Source organism: Lutra lutra, chromosome 13 (genome assembly GCF_902655055.1).
Source record: "Lutra lutra chromosome 13, mLutLut1.2, whole genome shotgun sequence".
In the NCBI taxonomy this organism is placed as follows: Eukaryota; Metazoa; Chordata; class Mammalia; order Carnivora; family Mustelidae; genus Lutra; species Lutra lutra.
In genome coordinates, this window is record NC_062290.1 from 32,708,538 (window position 1) to 32,725,221 (window position 16,684).

Genomic DNA, 16,684 nt, shown 5'->3' on the forward strand with positions numbered 1-16,684 from the left:
TGCAGAGGTTTCCAAGCCATGATGCAGGGAGGGAAAACCCAGGGAAAGCTCAGCAAACTCCATGAGTTGAGGAGCCAAGAATTCAAGGCAGCTAGAGTCTGTCTATCAAGGCAGCTAAAGTCTGCAGGGCATAATACCAAAGAGGAGAGAGAACTGAATACAATGAGAACAACAAAGATGTACAGAGGGTCCCCCTTAAATAGTACTAATTAATACATGCATGTAAGGAAATAAGCTGGGTAGGGGGAAAATAACCAAAAGATTAGAAACCAATAGCTATTTCCACCAGCCATCATCAAAGAACTCACAATTCTTGGAACATCTAATAGAGTGCTTGATAGTAGAGAATAATTAGCCCTAAACTGAGCATTCCTCTGGACCCAGATAACAAATCCTAAAAGATTCAAAATCTGGGGGCGCCTGGGTGGCTCAGTGGGTTGGGCCGCTGCCTTCAGCTCGGGTCATGATCCCAGGTCCTGGGTTCGAGCCCCACGTCGGGCTTTCCGCTCAGCGGGGAGCCTGCTTCCTCCTCTCTCTCTGCCTGCCTCTCTGCTTACTTGTAATTTCTCTCTGTCAAATAAATAAATAAAATCTTAAAAAAAAAAAAAGATTCAAAATCTGTTTCATAGAAATTTAACTGCATTCTAGAAAAAAGCTCAAGAAGATTTATAGGAATAAAATATAGGAATAAAAATATCTAGCACCCTCCAAGATAAAACAATGTTTGGCATCTAAATCAAAACTAGCAGAAATACATTATCCATATGAGGAGAAAAACTGATCCATTAAAACTGGCCCAGAAATGAAACACATGTTAGAATTAAAAAAGAAGACAATTAGAGTAGTTATTGAAACCATAATCCATGTAGTCAACAAATTATGTAGAGATATATAAGATATAAAATAGACACCAAACGTTGGTGTCTATATAAAATAGACAATCAAACGTTGAGAGATGAAAACTACTATGTCTGAGATGAAAATATACTCAATGATACTAACGGCAAATTAGGCATGGCAGAAGAAAAGATCAGTGAACTTGGGAGACAGTAATAGAAATATCCCAATTTAAAGATATAGAGAAAATACTTTTAAAGTATGTATTTCAGGGAAAAAAAAGATCACAGAAAGAAGTTCTAAGATAAAAGGATTACAGAATACAAATCAACTGTTAGTCATGTGGGTAAATAAAGATTATTTTACTAAAAACAGCAATAATAATGTCTAGTTTGGGTGTAAAAAAATTAAGACAGAGCTAAGAGCTTAATTATTATTCAACAGTAATATTTAAGGATGATGAGGCAGAAAAGATTAAAATTAAGAACAGACATAGAACATGTAACTTCCAGGTCAGTAAAAATGATTTTAAGAGAACATGTAACTTCCAAATCTTAAAAATAATTTTAAGAGAATTTTCATCTTCTACATGGATATCAACAGATAATGCCAAACTGAAATATCAAGAAATAGCAATTTACGGGGCATCTGGGTGGCTCAGTCTGTTAAACATCTGCCTTTGGTTCAGGTCGTAATCCCAGGGTCCTGGGACTGAGTCCCACATCAGGTTCCCTGCTCAGCAGGGAGTCTGCTTCTCCCTCTGACCCCCGTCCCCCGGCCTCGTGCTTTCTCTCTCTCTCTCTCATTCTGAAATAAATAAATAAAATCTTAAAAAAAAAAAAAAGAAATAGCAATATAAGCATGTAGTTAAAAATGTGGAAACAATTACTAGAAGAAATACCTAAAAGTTAATGAAGCATGTCTGACTCATGGTCTTAAAGTTGAGCTGAAGTAAGGCTGCAGTTTTCATAGAGGCCTTAAAGGCACTATCTGACTTTAAACTAAAAAGCTTGTAAATGAAAAAATTTCTTAAATCAACTTTTCGAAAGTTGAAGAATATAGGCCAGGTAATATTAAATTTATAGATACTGTGTTAAATTTATAGATACTGTGTTTCTTACCATGAAAACAAGTTTCTTTACACTCTAAATGTTGAGAAGAGTGTAATTTCTTCTTTAATATTCTGCTGTTAACTACTAAAAAGGTTTTTGAATTATTTCTCATGGACTGTAACTCAGAGTTTGTTTTGAAATTTGGCACGGAAAACTCTATCTGTTGGAATATCAACATATCAAAATGCAGGTTCATTTAATACTCTTAGCATTACCATTAAAATGGATTTTGGTCAACCTTGTCACAATCAATTCTGTTTCTGCAGAAATGAAAGAACAACAGCTTAGTGCTTGAGAAAGAAAATCAAAGGGGAAATTGGAAGACATCAAAACACTTTCATGAACTTATTTTTACCTAAAACAGAGACAGACAATCTTTGGCCAATACAGGTTAGTGATAGAGTAATTTCTGAAATTACTTATTTAACTCATCCATAGGGACACTAAGGACATAGAAGGGTAGGAAAACGTCCTCAGACATATGCTGGGTTAGTGTAAGCACCAGAAATACATGGTTTGCCATTGGTAGTACCAAGTGAAGCATCACATGGCTTACTCTTGGAAGAAGAAAATTAGGCAATGGTATAATACACACATTCTGCTGGCTCAAGTGCCTATAAAGGTTATGACATAGTTGGGGTATGATATTGCCAATTGTGGGGATTGCCTGAAGTTACTTGAGAGCTGCTACTTACACTTCTGTTCCCTATAAATTTTATCTTTCAGAAGAGAATGATAGAATGAGTACTGAGAAGGCATGAGATAAAGAAACAAAGTCCACTTTGGTATAGGCCAACATACCAGAGAATAGTTCCTTAGAACAAGAACGTTGAATCTCTCCCCCAATCCTTAATAGTGCAGTATACAGGAAATGGGAACTTGCTGAAGAGCTTTACTGTCTATAATCTACTAATTTTTAAAACCTTCGTCAAACACTTAAAATATAATTAAAAAATTTATTTTAATGCTGTATTATGAAACGGTGAAGCAGACCACATTTTGCTGACAAGGACAGATAAAATTTACCAGACTTTGAAGTTATTTTCAATTTAAAAATGTGTCCAAAAGCACAATATTGAAGTGAGATCCAGTAGTGCATACTTCCAAACTATTAGTTCAAAAAATTATCCCTTCAATCCAAGATAGCTGCTGTTAAATGCTGTGTTCTTTTCACAGTGTTTACATATATCAGATCAGCACATTGTATACTTTAAATATCTTACAATTTTGTCAGTTATAGTTCAGTAAAGGAGAAAAAAATATTAAAAAAAAAATTAAGCCTTCAATGTTGGGGAGATGCTAAAGGACTGTCTGAGGATACGTATAGAAACCACACTGGCTAATTAGAAAGAAAATAAAAGGTAAACAACACAAAATGAACAAGAAAAGTGGTCCAAAAATTTTTTTTGCCTGGACAAGCTCTCATTTTTGATGTTCTTTACTGGCTCAGAGAGTGTTTACCTGTGTGAAATAATATCAGAAGCTATGTCCAAGTTTATTCTGGTCATGTATAACTTAGTAGGAACATTACTAATGAGTACACAGCTTTACCAAAAAAAAAAAAAAAAGTTTTAAAGTATCTAACTTCATTAAAAAAAAAAAGTATCTGGGGGGCGCCTGGGTGGCTCAGTTGGTTGGGCGACTGCCTTCGGCTCAGGTCATGATCCCGGACTTCCAGGATCGAGTCCCGCATCAGGCTCCCAGCTCTTTGGGGAGTCTGCTTCTCCCTCTGACCTTCTCCTCTCTCATGCTCTCTCTCACTCATTCTCTCTCAAATAAATAAATAAAATCTTTTAAAAAAAAAAGTATCTTAAATTTACTAGTTTTATAAATGTTTACTGAATGCTTACCATGTGTGAGGCCACAAAGAGATGAAAGCATGGACCCCATTCTTTAAGAAGTTACAATCTAGTAAAAAAATATATAGATGCTTTAATCCAAAATAATCCATCAATTAAGGAAACAATACAATATATGCAAATTGATGGCATGAAAAGGAAAGTAAAGAATTTATTTATACTTTCTAAAATAAGTAATAAATAATATTATGTTCAGAAAACCAACCATTCATATTAGGTGTTCAGTCAAGCTTCCTACTTAGATGCCAACAAAAGAATCATTTCTGGCTAGTTAAAGCAGAAAAGTAATCTACTTAAAGGTGAATAGAAAGTTTACAAAAGCCCTATTAAGGGCCAAGAAGCCAAACTTAGAGAAGATAAGAAAATATGAATCACAACCACACTTTGAGAGCTTCTTCAGGAAAAACTAGACTGTCACCACCATTTGACACCTCTGATGCTAAGAACCTAGAAAACCTGAAGCTCCTACTACATCTTTGCCAAAAGATAAAATTCCCCTGCCCAAGACTGCCACCTCATGTTGCTCCCACACTAGTGTGAAAGTGTATGACTGGTCATATGGCTCTATCTTAGCTGTGAATGGGAATGAGAATACATTTTCTGGCATCTATTAGGAAGTCAGGACTTGTAATATAGGGAATCAGCAAAATGCAGGGAAGATCTCCAAAATGTTAGGTGGTCACAAATGATGAATGTCTACTGCATTAAGTCATTATTATTTTATGGTGCAAAGAATTTGAAAATAAGTCACTTAATCGTAAGTCATAGTTTTTATTTCACAAAAAGATGTAGAAAATATTTTTAACTCCAGTGATTTCCAAATCAAATATCACTAAGCTTATAAAAATACATGAAATAAGAGCATAAAAACCATACACACTATTTCTGAAATGCAAACAGTTTTGCAAAAAAGAATGGTGGACAGGTCCAATATTTTTAGAGCTAAAGCATACTCTAATAATCCAAATTGCCACCTAATTATATGATTAACATGTTATAATAAATTAACAGATATTTCCTTGAGGAAGCTTCCTCAATTTTAACCAATTTCATTTTTTGGAAAAACCTACCTAAAATGTATTATATAACTTTCATGCTTAATAAATAAGGTATATAAAATGTAACTTAATTTTCCCCTACTGGTTCAAGGTCACCATTATAACCAGAATGCAATGATCTTTGAGTGGCTGAAGGACTATAATTGCGACTATAAATTATAACAAGTCCTTTTAACCAATTTTTCCAAAATTTTGGGCTATAACGTTGCTCTCTTAAATCAACAGTGCCTCCACGCACTGATCAACCCCAAGACTGTCTGTTGTCCTAGCAGCATTCATCTGAAATGGCCAGACTGCTAAGCTTTACTCAATCTTTATTCTTTTTTGTTCAACACATAATCTGTCATCTCCTTTGCATTGGCTTCCAATGCTGTCCAAATCAATAAAGACAGTAGGATTTTGGATTTTTGCAATTTGAGTTAAGAGACCATATTTTTTATGGTATATACTATACAAGAAAGAGAAACCACCTGCTGTATATAAAAATTAAAATACAGAATGGCGACTCCCTTCCCTCCTTTAATTGGAATAGATCACAAAACAGAGACCTAACTGTGAAATTTACAAAAGTTATAAGAATAATTTACTTTTATGTTTATATCTTCCCAAGTGATAAGCTAAAAATTATCAAATGCTTATCAGATAACTGAAGTATTACCATACGAAAATATGCACTAAATTATTCACGTTGCTGGCAACTTGAATTCCCAATATAAAAGCCGTTTTAACCTACTTAACAGTATGTAAAATTTATCTTCTCACTTATTATGCCATAAATTTAAACTTAAAAAAAAAGGAGGAGGAGGAGGAAAATGGCAGAGAAATAGGGGACTCTACTTCCGGACCATCCCTGGAATTCAGCTGGGTAGCCATCAAATCATTCTAAACACTAGCAAATTCAACTGGTCTAAGAAAAAAATTGCTGCAAAACTACAAATAGAAAAGCAACCAAGGTAGGAGGTGCGGAGAAGTGAATCTGAAGTGATACATCAGAAGATAAACCCAGGGGGAGGAATCCCCCCTAAGCCAGCTAACAGAAAGTAACAGAGCAGCAGAGTGCAAAATCAGAACTTTTAGAAATCTGTTCCTGTGAGGTATGTCCTTGCCTAAAAGGTGCTCTGATGGCAAAGCTCGGCAGAATCCTACCTGGGACATTGTGGTCTCAGGATCCCCTGGGTCACACAAAAACAGGGGTACCTAAGTGCATCAGAGTTCCCAAGCATCAGGGCAAGGAAGCCAGCTACAAACAGCTCAGGAGTGGGCATTCAGCATGGAGCTGCCATAAACTGCAAACCATGACAGGACTGGGCCACCGCTCTCCAAGCACAGATCCAGCAAGAGGTAGAACCAAAGCAAGACCCCACTCTCTGCCCTGGGAGGAACAGGACGTGTGCCTGCCATAGGAGTCTGTAAAGTGTAGAGACTCGAATCAGGGTCACATGACTGAGATAACAATGCTCAGTTATGAGCTAGGTGAACACAGAGAGCAGACAAAAACCAGAGACAAGAATAATTGATGGCTTTCCTGTGAGGGCTCACTGTAGAGTTGGAGGGGTGCAAATTTTTGGTTCCAGGGTTGGAGAAGAGATCACAGCCATTTCTATCCTCTAAAATGGTAAAGAGAGCTTTCAGGGAACAAAAGCCACAAAGAGCAATTCAAAGCAACTTCTACTGGACCCAGGCCCCTTGCAAGAGGGGAGTAATTCCACCTACAGAAATACCTCAGAATCAGTGCAACAAACCCTTCCCCAGAAGATCAGCAGGAACATCCAGCTAATACCAAGTTTACCAATCACACAGAACTTCAAAACTCCAACACTAGGGGAAAATAGTATATCGAATTCAGGGGTTTTTTTTTCCCTCATGATTCCTTTGTCATTCAGTTTAATTTTTTTTCCCCTTTTCAACTATGTTCTTATTTCATCAACTCTTTTTTTTATCTCTTTTATAGTTTTCAATTTTATATATTTTTTTTCATTTTTGGATTAATTTCATTGTGTTCAATTTCAATTTTTGGAGATATCTATCTATCTTTTGTTAACAATTTTGGGACCTAATTTATTCTAACAAATAGACCAAAATACACACAGGACCTCGTGTATTGCTCTGTTCTGTCTACCTGTTTGATTATATTCTTTCTTCTATTCCTTTTTGGCTTCTGAGTTCTTCTGATTTGCTTGGTGTATATTTTGCTGGTGTCATGGTTGCTATTTTTGTATTTTGTTCTCTTGTTCATCTATTTTTCTCTGGACAAAATGAAAAGACAGAAACTCACCCCAGAAAAGAGAACAAGTAGCAGTACTAGCTGCCAAGGACTTAATATGAATACCAGTAAGGCATCAAAGATAGAATTCTGAATAATGATTATAAAGGTATGACCTAGGCTTAAAAAAAGCATAGAAGACACTAAAGAATTCCATATTACAGAATTAAAAGAGCTAAAATCTAATCAAGTGGAAATCTAAAAGGCTATTACTGAGATGCAATCAAAACAGGAGGCTCTAACTGCTAGACTAAATGAAGCAGAAGAGAAAATCAGTGATGTAGAAGACAAAATGGTGGAGAATGAAGAAAATTAGAAAAAGAAAGAAAAATAACTACTGGATTACAAGGGGTGAATTTTACAGATATGTGATACTATAAAGCAAAACAATATTAGAATAATTAGAATCCCATAAAAAGAGGAAAGAGGGGATGAAGGTATATTGGAGCAAACTATAGCTGAGAACTTCCCTAACCTGATGAAGGAAACAGGCATTCAAGTCCAGGAGGCACAGACAAACACAATAAAAAAACAATAAAAATAGATCAACAGCCTGACATATAATAGCAAAGCTTGCAAATTTCAGAGATAAGAACCCTGAAAGCAGCTGAGGACAAGAGTTCCTTAACTTATAAAGGTGCAAACATAAGGGTGGCAGCAGACCTGTCCACAAAAACCTGGAGGGCAGAAAGGGCAGGCATGAAAATTTCAGGGTTCTAAATAAGGAAAATATGCAGCCAAGAATACCTTATCCAGCAAGGCTGTCATTCACAATAGAAGGAGAGATAGAGATTATAGGACAAACAGAAACTAAAAGAATTTGTGATCATTGAAGAAATATTAAAGGGGATCCTGTAAGCAAAGAGAGAACCCCAAAGTAACATAGACCAGAAGGAAACAGAAAAAATAAAGAAACAATAATTTTACAGGTAATACAATGGCACCAAAATAGTCTTGAATAGTTGCTCTGAGTGAAAATGGGCTAAATGCTCCACTCAGATGAGTGAAAATGGGCTAAATGCTCCACTCAAAGACACAGGGTATCAGACTGTATAAAAAAGCAAGACCCAACAATATGGTGTCTGCAAAAGACTCATTTTATAGGGGCGCCTAGGTGGCTCAGTGGGTTAAGCCTCTGCCTTTGGCTCAGGTCATGATCCCAGGGTCCTGGGATCAAGCCCCACATCGGGCTCTCTGCCCAGCAGGGAGCCTGCTTCTCCCTCTCTGCCTGCCTGCCTCTCTGCCTACTTCTGCCTACTTGTGATTTCTCTCTGTCAAATAAATAAATAAAAAATCTTAAAAAAAAAAAAAAAGACTCATTTTATACCCGAAGACACCTCCAGATTGAAAGTGAGGGGGTGGAGAATGATTTATCATGCTAAGGAACATCAAAAGAAAGATGATGTTACAATCCTTATCTCAGACAAAAATAGATTTTAAACCAAAGACTGTAATAAGAGATGAAGAAGATCATTACATCATAATTAAAGGGTCTATCCAACAAGAAGATCTAACAATTATAAATATTTATGCCTCTAACATGGTAGCAGCAAATTTTATAAACCAATTAATAACAAAATTAAAGAAACACTTTGATAATAATACAATAATAGCATGGGACATTAACACCACCAATTCAATGGACAGGTCATCTAAGCAAAAGATCAACAAGGAAACAAGGGCTTTGAATGACATATTGGAACAGATGGACTTCACACATATATTCAGAGCATTCCACCACAAAGCAACAAAATACACATTCTTCTCAAGTGCACATAGAACATGGTCCAGAAAAGATCATATAGTGAGTCTATATACTGGGTCACAAATCAGGTCTCAACTTGTACCAAAATAATGGAATTATTCCCTGCATATTTTCAGACCACAGTGCTTTGAAACTGAACTCAATGGCAAGAAGAAATTAGGAAGGAACACAAATTCATGGAGGTTAAAGAACATCCAATTAAATTGGTTAAAGAACAACCAATTAAAGAATAAATAATGTCAACCAGGATATTAAAAAAGAAATTTTAAAAAATTAATGGAAAGAAATGAAAATGAAAACACAACTGTTCAAAACCTTTGAGATTCAGCGAAGGCAGTCCTAAGAAGGAAGTGTATAGCAATACAGGCCGTTTTCAAGAACCAAGAAAGGTCTCAAATATGTAATCTAACCTTATACCCAAAGGAGCTGGAGAACAAAGAGCAAATAAAGACTAAATCCAGCAGAAGAAGAGAATTAATAAAGATTAGAACAGCCATCAAAGAAACAAAAGCAAAAGGAACAGAAGGACAGATCAACAAAACCAGGTTCTTTGAGAGAATTAATAAGACCGATAAACCCCTAGCCAGATCTATCAAAAAGAAAAGAGAAAGGACCCAAATTAATAAAATCATGAATGAAGGAACAGAGATCACAATCAACACTGAAGAAATACAAACACTTATAAGAACATATTATGAGAAACTATATGACAACAAATTAGAAAATCTGGAAGAAATGGATACATGCCCCAAAACATACAAACTACCAAAACTGAAACAGGAAGGAATAGAAAATCTGAGTAGGCCCATAACCTGCAAGGAAATTGAAGCAGTAATCAAAAAACCCAAAAAACAGAGTCCAGGGCTAGATGGCTTCCCAGGGGAATTCTACCAAACATTTAAAGAAGAATTAATATCATGTTGATTGATTTGCAAATGTTGAACCACCCTTGCATTCCAGGAATAAATCCCACTTTGTCATGGTGAATAATCCTTTTAATAAACTGTTGGATCCTATTGTCTAGAATCTCGTTGAGTATTTTGGCATCCACATTCACCAGGGATATTGGTCTGTAATTCTTTTTGATGCAGTCTTTGCCTGGTTTGGGGATCAGGGTAATGCTGGTCTCAGAGAACGAATTTCGAAGTTTTCCTTCTGTTTCTCTTTTCTGTAACAGCTTCAGTAGAATAGCTATGATTTCTTCTTTAAATGTGCACTTGGGATTTTTATAATTTTTTGAGAGAGGCTTGGATGGCTATGTATTTCCCTCTTAGGACCACCTATGTAATATCCCATAGGTTTTTGGAACTTTTGGGACTTCATCAAGATAAAAAGCTTCTGCACAGCAAAGGAAACAGTCAACAAAACTAAGAGGCAACCCATGGAATGGGAGAAGATGTTTGTAAATGACATACAGATAAAGGACTGGTATCCAAGATATATAAAAGACATCTCAAACTCAACACCCAAAAAACAAATAATCCAGTCAAAAAATGAGAAGACATGAACAGACATTCCTCCAAAGAAGACATACAAAAAGCTAAAAAGACACATGAAAAAATATTCAACATCACTTGGCATTAGGGAAATACAAATCAAACCTACAATGAATACCAGTCAGAATGGCAGAAATTAACAAAATAGGAAACAACAAATGTTGGCAAGGATCTAGAGAAAGGGGAATCCTCTTACACTGTTTGTGAGAATGTAAGCCAGGACAGCCACTCTGGAAAATAGGATGGAGGTTCCGCAAGATGTAAAAAATAGACCTACCCTATGACCCTGAAATTGCACTAAGTATTTACCCCAAAGATACAGTTGTAGTGAAAAGAAGGGGGCGCTTGCACCCCAATGATCACAGGAGCAATGTCCATGACAGCCAAACTGTGGAAGAAGTTGAGATGCCTTCAACAGAGGAGTGATAAAGAAGACGTGGTACATATATACGATGGAATGTTATTCAGCCATCAGAAAGGATGAATACCCCCCATATGCATCGACATGGCTGGAACTGGAGGGGATTACGCTTAGTGAAATAAGTCAAGGAGAAACAATTCTCATATGATTTCACTCATATGAATTTCACTCAGAAGGAATTGTATGGAGGACCATAGAGGAAGGGAGGGAAAACTGAATGGGGAGAAATCAGAGAGAGAGAACCATGAAAGACTCTGGACTCAACACAAACTGAGAAACAAACTGAGAGTTTCAGAGGGGAGGGTAGTGGGGGTAATGGGGTAGCCAGGTGATGGGTTTTAAGAAGCGCACATGTTATGCAACTAATGAGTCACTGAACACTATGTCAAAAACTAATAACGTACTATACAATGGCTAACTGAACATAATAAAAAATCATTTAAAAATAAATAAAAATATTTTGCGAGGAAAAATAAAGGGCGAATTAATACCTATTCTTCTACAGCTGTTTCAAAAAAACAGAAATGGAAGGAAAACTTCCAAACTCTTTCGATGAGGCCAGCATTACCTTTTCCCCAAAACAGATAAAGACCCCACCAAAAAGGAGAATTACAAGCCAATATCCCCCATGAACATGGATGCCAAAATTGTCACCAGAATACTAGCCAATAGAATCCAACAGTACATTGAAAAGATTATGCACCAGGACCAAGTGGGATTCATTCCTGGGCTGCATCAGTCGTCCAACATTCACAAATCAACCAACATGATATGCTACATTATTCAAAGAAAAGACACCAACTATATGATCCTCTCAATTGGTGCAGAAAAAAGCATTTGACAAAGTACAGCATCTTTCTTGATTAATACTCTACAGAGTATAGGGACAGAGGGAACATACCTCAAAATCATAAATATACGAAGAGCCTACAGCAAGTATGATCCTCAACAGGGAAAAACTGAAAGCTTTTCCCATAAGGTCAGGAACATAACAGGGTTGTCCACTACTACCACTTTGGTCAACGTAGTACTGGAAGTCTAAGTGTCAGCAATCAGACAATGAAAAGAAATAAAAGCTATCCAAATCAGCAAAGAAGTCACACTCTGACTCTTCACAAACAACATGATACTCTGTGGAAAGCCCAAAAGACTCCACCCCAAAACTGCTAAAACTTACACAAGAATTCAGAAAAGTGGCAGGAAACAAAATCAATGCATAGAAATCAGTGGCATTTCTATACACTAATAATGTGAGTGAAGGAAGAGAAATTAAAGAATTGATCCCATTTGCAACTGCACCAAAAACCATAAGATACCTAGGAATAAACCTAACTGAAGAGGCAAAATCTATACTCATGAAGAAACTGAGGAAGGCACAGAGAAATGGAAAAAACATTTCCTGATCATGGACTAGAAGAATAAATATTATTAAAATGTCTAGTCTACCTAAACACATTCCTCCAAAGAAGACATACAAAAAGCTAAAAGACACATGAAAAAATATTCAATATCACTTGGCATCAGGGAACTACAAATCAAAGCCACAACAAATAGCACCTTACACCAGTCAGAATGTGTACAATCCACACATTCAATGGGCTACCTAGAGCAATCCATACATTCAATGCAATCCCTATCAAAATACCATCAACTCTTTTTCATAGAAAAGTACCCAAACAGCCAGAGGAAAAGTTGAAAAAGAAAACGATAGGTGGTGGCATCACAGTCCTGGACTTCAAGTTCTATTACAGAGCTATAATCTCAAGACAGTATGCTACTGGTACAAAACAGATTCAAAGATCAATGGAACAGAAGAGAGAACCCAGAAATGGACCCTCAACTCTTGGTCAATTAACAAGGAAAGAACATCTAATGGAAAAAGGTCTCTTCAACAAAAGGTACTGGGAAAACTGGATAGCCACATGTAGAAGAATGAAACTAGACCATTTTTTTTACACCATACACAAAGCTAAACTCAAAATGGATGAAATACCTAAATGTGAGATAGGAATCCATGAAAATCCTAGAGGAGAACACAGGGAGCAACCTCTTTGACCTCGGCCACAGAAACTTTATGCAAGATACAGCTCTAATGGCGAGGGAAACAAACAAAAGCAAAAATGAACTACTGGGATTTCATCAAGATAAAAAGCTTTTGCACAGCAAAAGAAACAGTTGACAAAACCAAAAGACAACTGACAGACGGGAGAAGGTATGTGCTAAAGTTTTATTAGATAAAGGGTTAGTACCCAAAATGTATAAAGAACTTACTAAACTCAACACCCAAAATAACATTAACTGATCCAATTAAGAAATGGGCAGAAGACATGAACAGACATTCCTCCAAAGAAGACATCCAATGGCCAATAGACACATGAAAAAATGCTCAACATCACTTGGTATCAGGGAAATACAAATCAAAACACAATGCCACCTCACACCATGTAGAATGGCTAAAATTAACAAGTCTGGAAACAACAAATGTTGGAGAGGATGTAGAGAAAGGGGAACCCTCTTATTCTATTGGTAGGAATGCAAGCTGGTACAGCCACTCTGGAAAACAGGATGGAGGTTCCTCAAGATGTTAAAAATAGAGCTAAAAATAGACCCTGCAAACACACTACTGGGTATTTACCCCAAAATATAAATATAGTGAAAGAAAGGGCACATGCACCCCAACGATCAAGGAGCAATGTTCACGATAGTCACACTGTGGAAGGAGTTGAGATGCCCTTCAACAGATGAGTGGTGAAGAAGATGTGGTTCATATATACAATGGAATGTTATTCAGCCATCAGAAAGGATGGATGCCCACCATCTACATCAACATGGCTGGAACTGGAGGGGATTATGCTAAGTGAAATAAGTCAAGGAGAAAGACAATTTTCATATTGTTTCACTCTTATGTGGAATATAAACAATAGCATGGAGGACCATAGGGGAAGGTAGGGAAATCTGAAGGAAGAAAAATCAGAGAGGGAGATGAACCATGAAAACTATGGACCCCAGGAAACAAACTGAGGGTTTCAGAGGGGAGAAGGTGGGGGATGGGGTAATAGGGTGCTGGGTATTAAGGAGGGCACATGTTGTGATGAGCACTGGTGTTATAAGCAACTAATGAATCACTGAACATTACATCAAAAACTAATGATGTATTATACAATGGCTAACTGAACATTAAAAAAAGACTGTATCAAGAGACAAAGAGCGCTACATAATAATAAGGGGATGATACAACAGGAAGATAAAACAATTTTAAATATTTATGCATACAACATGGGAGGACCGAAATTTATAAAACAATAACAAATATAAAGGAACTCATTGAGGATAATATGAAAAAAGTAAGGGACTTTAACATCCTACTTGCATCAATACATAGATCATCCAAACAGAAAATCCACAACAAAACAATGGCTTCGAATGACACAGTGGATCAGATAGACTTAACAGATATATTCAGAACATTCCATCCCAAAAGAGCAGAATACATATTCTTTTCAAGTGCGCATGAACATTCTCCACAACAGATCACATATTAGACCATAAAATAGGCCTCAACGAATACAGTAAGACTGAAGTCATAGGATGCACCTTTTCTGACAACAACACTATGAAACCAGCAGTTAACCACAAGAAAAAAATTTAGAGAGACCACAAATACAACAACATGTTACTAAACAATGAATGGGTCAACAAGGAAATCAAAGAAAAGAAATACATGGAAATAAATGAAAATCAAAACGCAAAAGTCCAGAATCATTTGGATGCAACAAAGGCAGTCCTAAAAGGAAAGTATACAACAATACAGGCCTACCTCAAGAAGAAGGAAAAATCTCAAATAAGCAACCTAACCTCACACTGAAAGGAACCAGAAAAAGGACAACAAATGAAGCCTAAAGCCAGCAGAAGGAAGGAAATGATAAAGATTAGGGCAGAAATAAATAATAATGGAAACTAAACTAAAATAAAATAAAATAAAAATAAAAACATAAGAGATCTATAAAACCAGGAGCTGCTTCTTTGAAAAAGTTAATGAAATTGATAAACCTCCAGCCAGACGTACCAAAAAGAAAAGGAAACGGACTCAAATACATAAAATCACCAATGAGAAAGGAGATGTAACAGCCAACGAAGGAAATACAATTCTAAGAAAATGTTATGAAAAACTATATGCCAACAAGTTAGACAATCTAGAAGAAATGGATAAGTTCCTAGAAATGTATAACAGAAGTGAAACAAAAGTGAAAACAGGAAGAAACAGAAAGCTTGAATAGATCAATAACCGGCAAAGAAATCAAATCATTACCCAAACAAGTCCCAATAAACAAAAGGTCAGGGACAGATAACTTGAATTCCACCAAACATTTAAAGAAGAGTTAATACCTATTCTTAAATGATTCCAAAAAATAAGAGAAGGAGGAAGGAAGGAAAACTTTCATATTCATTCTATGAGGCATCACCCTGATTCCAAACCAGACAGACATCATTAAAGCAAGAGAACTACAAGCCAACATCATTAAGACAGATGCAAAAACTCTCAATAAAATACCAGCAAACCAATTTTAATAATACATTAAAAAAATCATTCACCATAATCAAGTGGGATTTATTCCTGGGTTCTATATTCACCAATTAACTTGATATAACACATCCATAAAAGAAAGGATAATAACCATATGATCATTTCAATAGATATAGAAAAAGCACCTAACTATAATGAAGTACAACTTCCATTCATGACAGAAAGCCCTCAATGAAGTGGTTTAGAGGGAACATACCCAACATAATAAAGGCTATACATGAAAAACCCACAGCTAATATCATCCTAACTGGGGAAAAACTGAGAGCTTTTCCTCTATGGTGAGGAACAAGACAGGGATGTCCAACCTCACCACTTTTATTCAAAATAGTACTAGAAGACCTAGCCACAGCAATCAGACAACAAAAAGAAATGAAAGGAATTCAGATCAGCAAGGAATAAGTCAAATTTTACTATTTGCAGTTAAGATGATACTATATATAGGGGGGAGGAGTCAAGATGGCAGAGAAGTAGCAGGCTGAGACTACTTCAGGTAGCGGGAGATCAGCTAGATAGCTTATCTAAAGATTAAAAACACCTACAAATCCAACGGGAGATCGAAGAGAAGAAGAACAGCAACTCTAGAAACAGAAAATCAACCACTTTCTGCAAGGTAGGACTGGCGGAGAAGTGAATCCAAAGCGACTGGAAGATAGACCGCGGGGGGAGGGGCCGGCTCCCGACAAGCTGCGGAGCAACGGAGCTCAAAATCGGGACTTTTAAAAGTCTGTTCCGCTGAGGGACATCGCTCCAGAGGCTTAACCGAGGTGAAGCCCACGTGGGGTCAGCGCGGCCTCAGGTCCCGCAGGGTCACAGAAGGATCGGGGGTGTCTGAGTGTCGCAGAGCTCACAGATATTAGAACGGGGAAGCCAGCTACAGAGACAGAGCCGAGGAGTGACTCTCAGCTCGGGGTTACCTTGAACCGGTCGCAGGCTCGGTCAGCTCGGAGCGCGGCCGGAGGCCAGGGTGGTGGGAGTCATTGGGCGCTGTTCTCTGGGGGCGCACTGAGGAGTGGGGCCCCGGGCTCTCGGCTCCTCTGGGCCGGAGACCAGGAGGCCGCCATCTTCATTCCCGTCCTCCGGAACTCTACGGAAAGTGCTCAGGGAACAAAAGCTCCGGAAAGCAAACCCAAGCGGATTACTCAGCCGGGCCTGGGGTAAGGGCGGTGCAACTCCGCCTGGGGCAAAGACGCTTGAGAATCACTACAACAGGCCCTTCCCCCAAAGATCAGCAAGAAACCCAGCCAGGACCAAGTTCAGCTACCAAGGAGGGCAGTTTCAATACCAAGGA

The 16,684-nt window shown here is 37.3% G+C and overlaps 1 protein-coding gene across 7 annotated transcripts in view; it reads right to left on the reverse strand.

Annotated features, from left to right (window-relative positions):
- KIAA2026 (KIAA2026 ortholog) overlaps window positions 1-16,684 on the reverse strand; it is a 142,947-nt gene that overhangs the window by 85,754 nt on the left and 40,509 nt on the right. Inside the window, exon 2 of one of the 7 annotated variants that reach the window (XM_047701244.1) lies at window positions 3,800-3,857. The exons of the other annotated variants lie outside the window; for them this stretch is intronic. The gene's annotated coding sequence lies outside the window, so the exon portion shown is untranslated. The remainder of the gene's footprint in view (window positions 1-3,799; window positions 3,858-16,684) is intronic. 7 annotated transcript variants of the gene reach the window in all.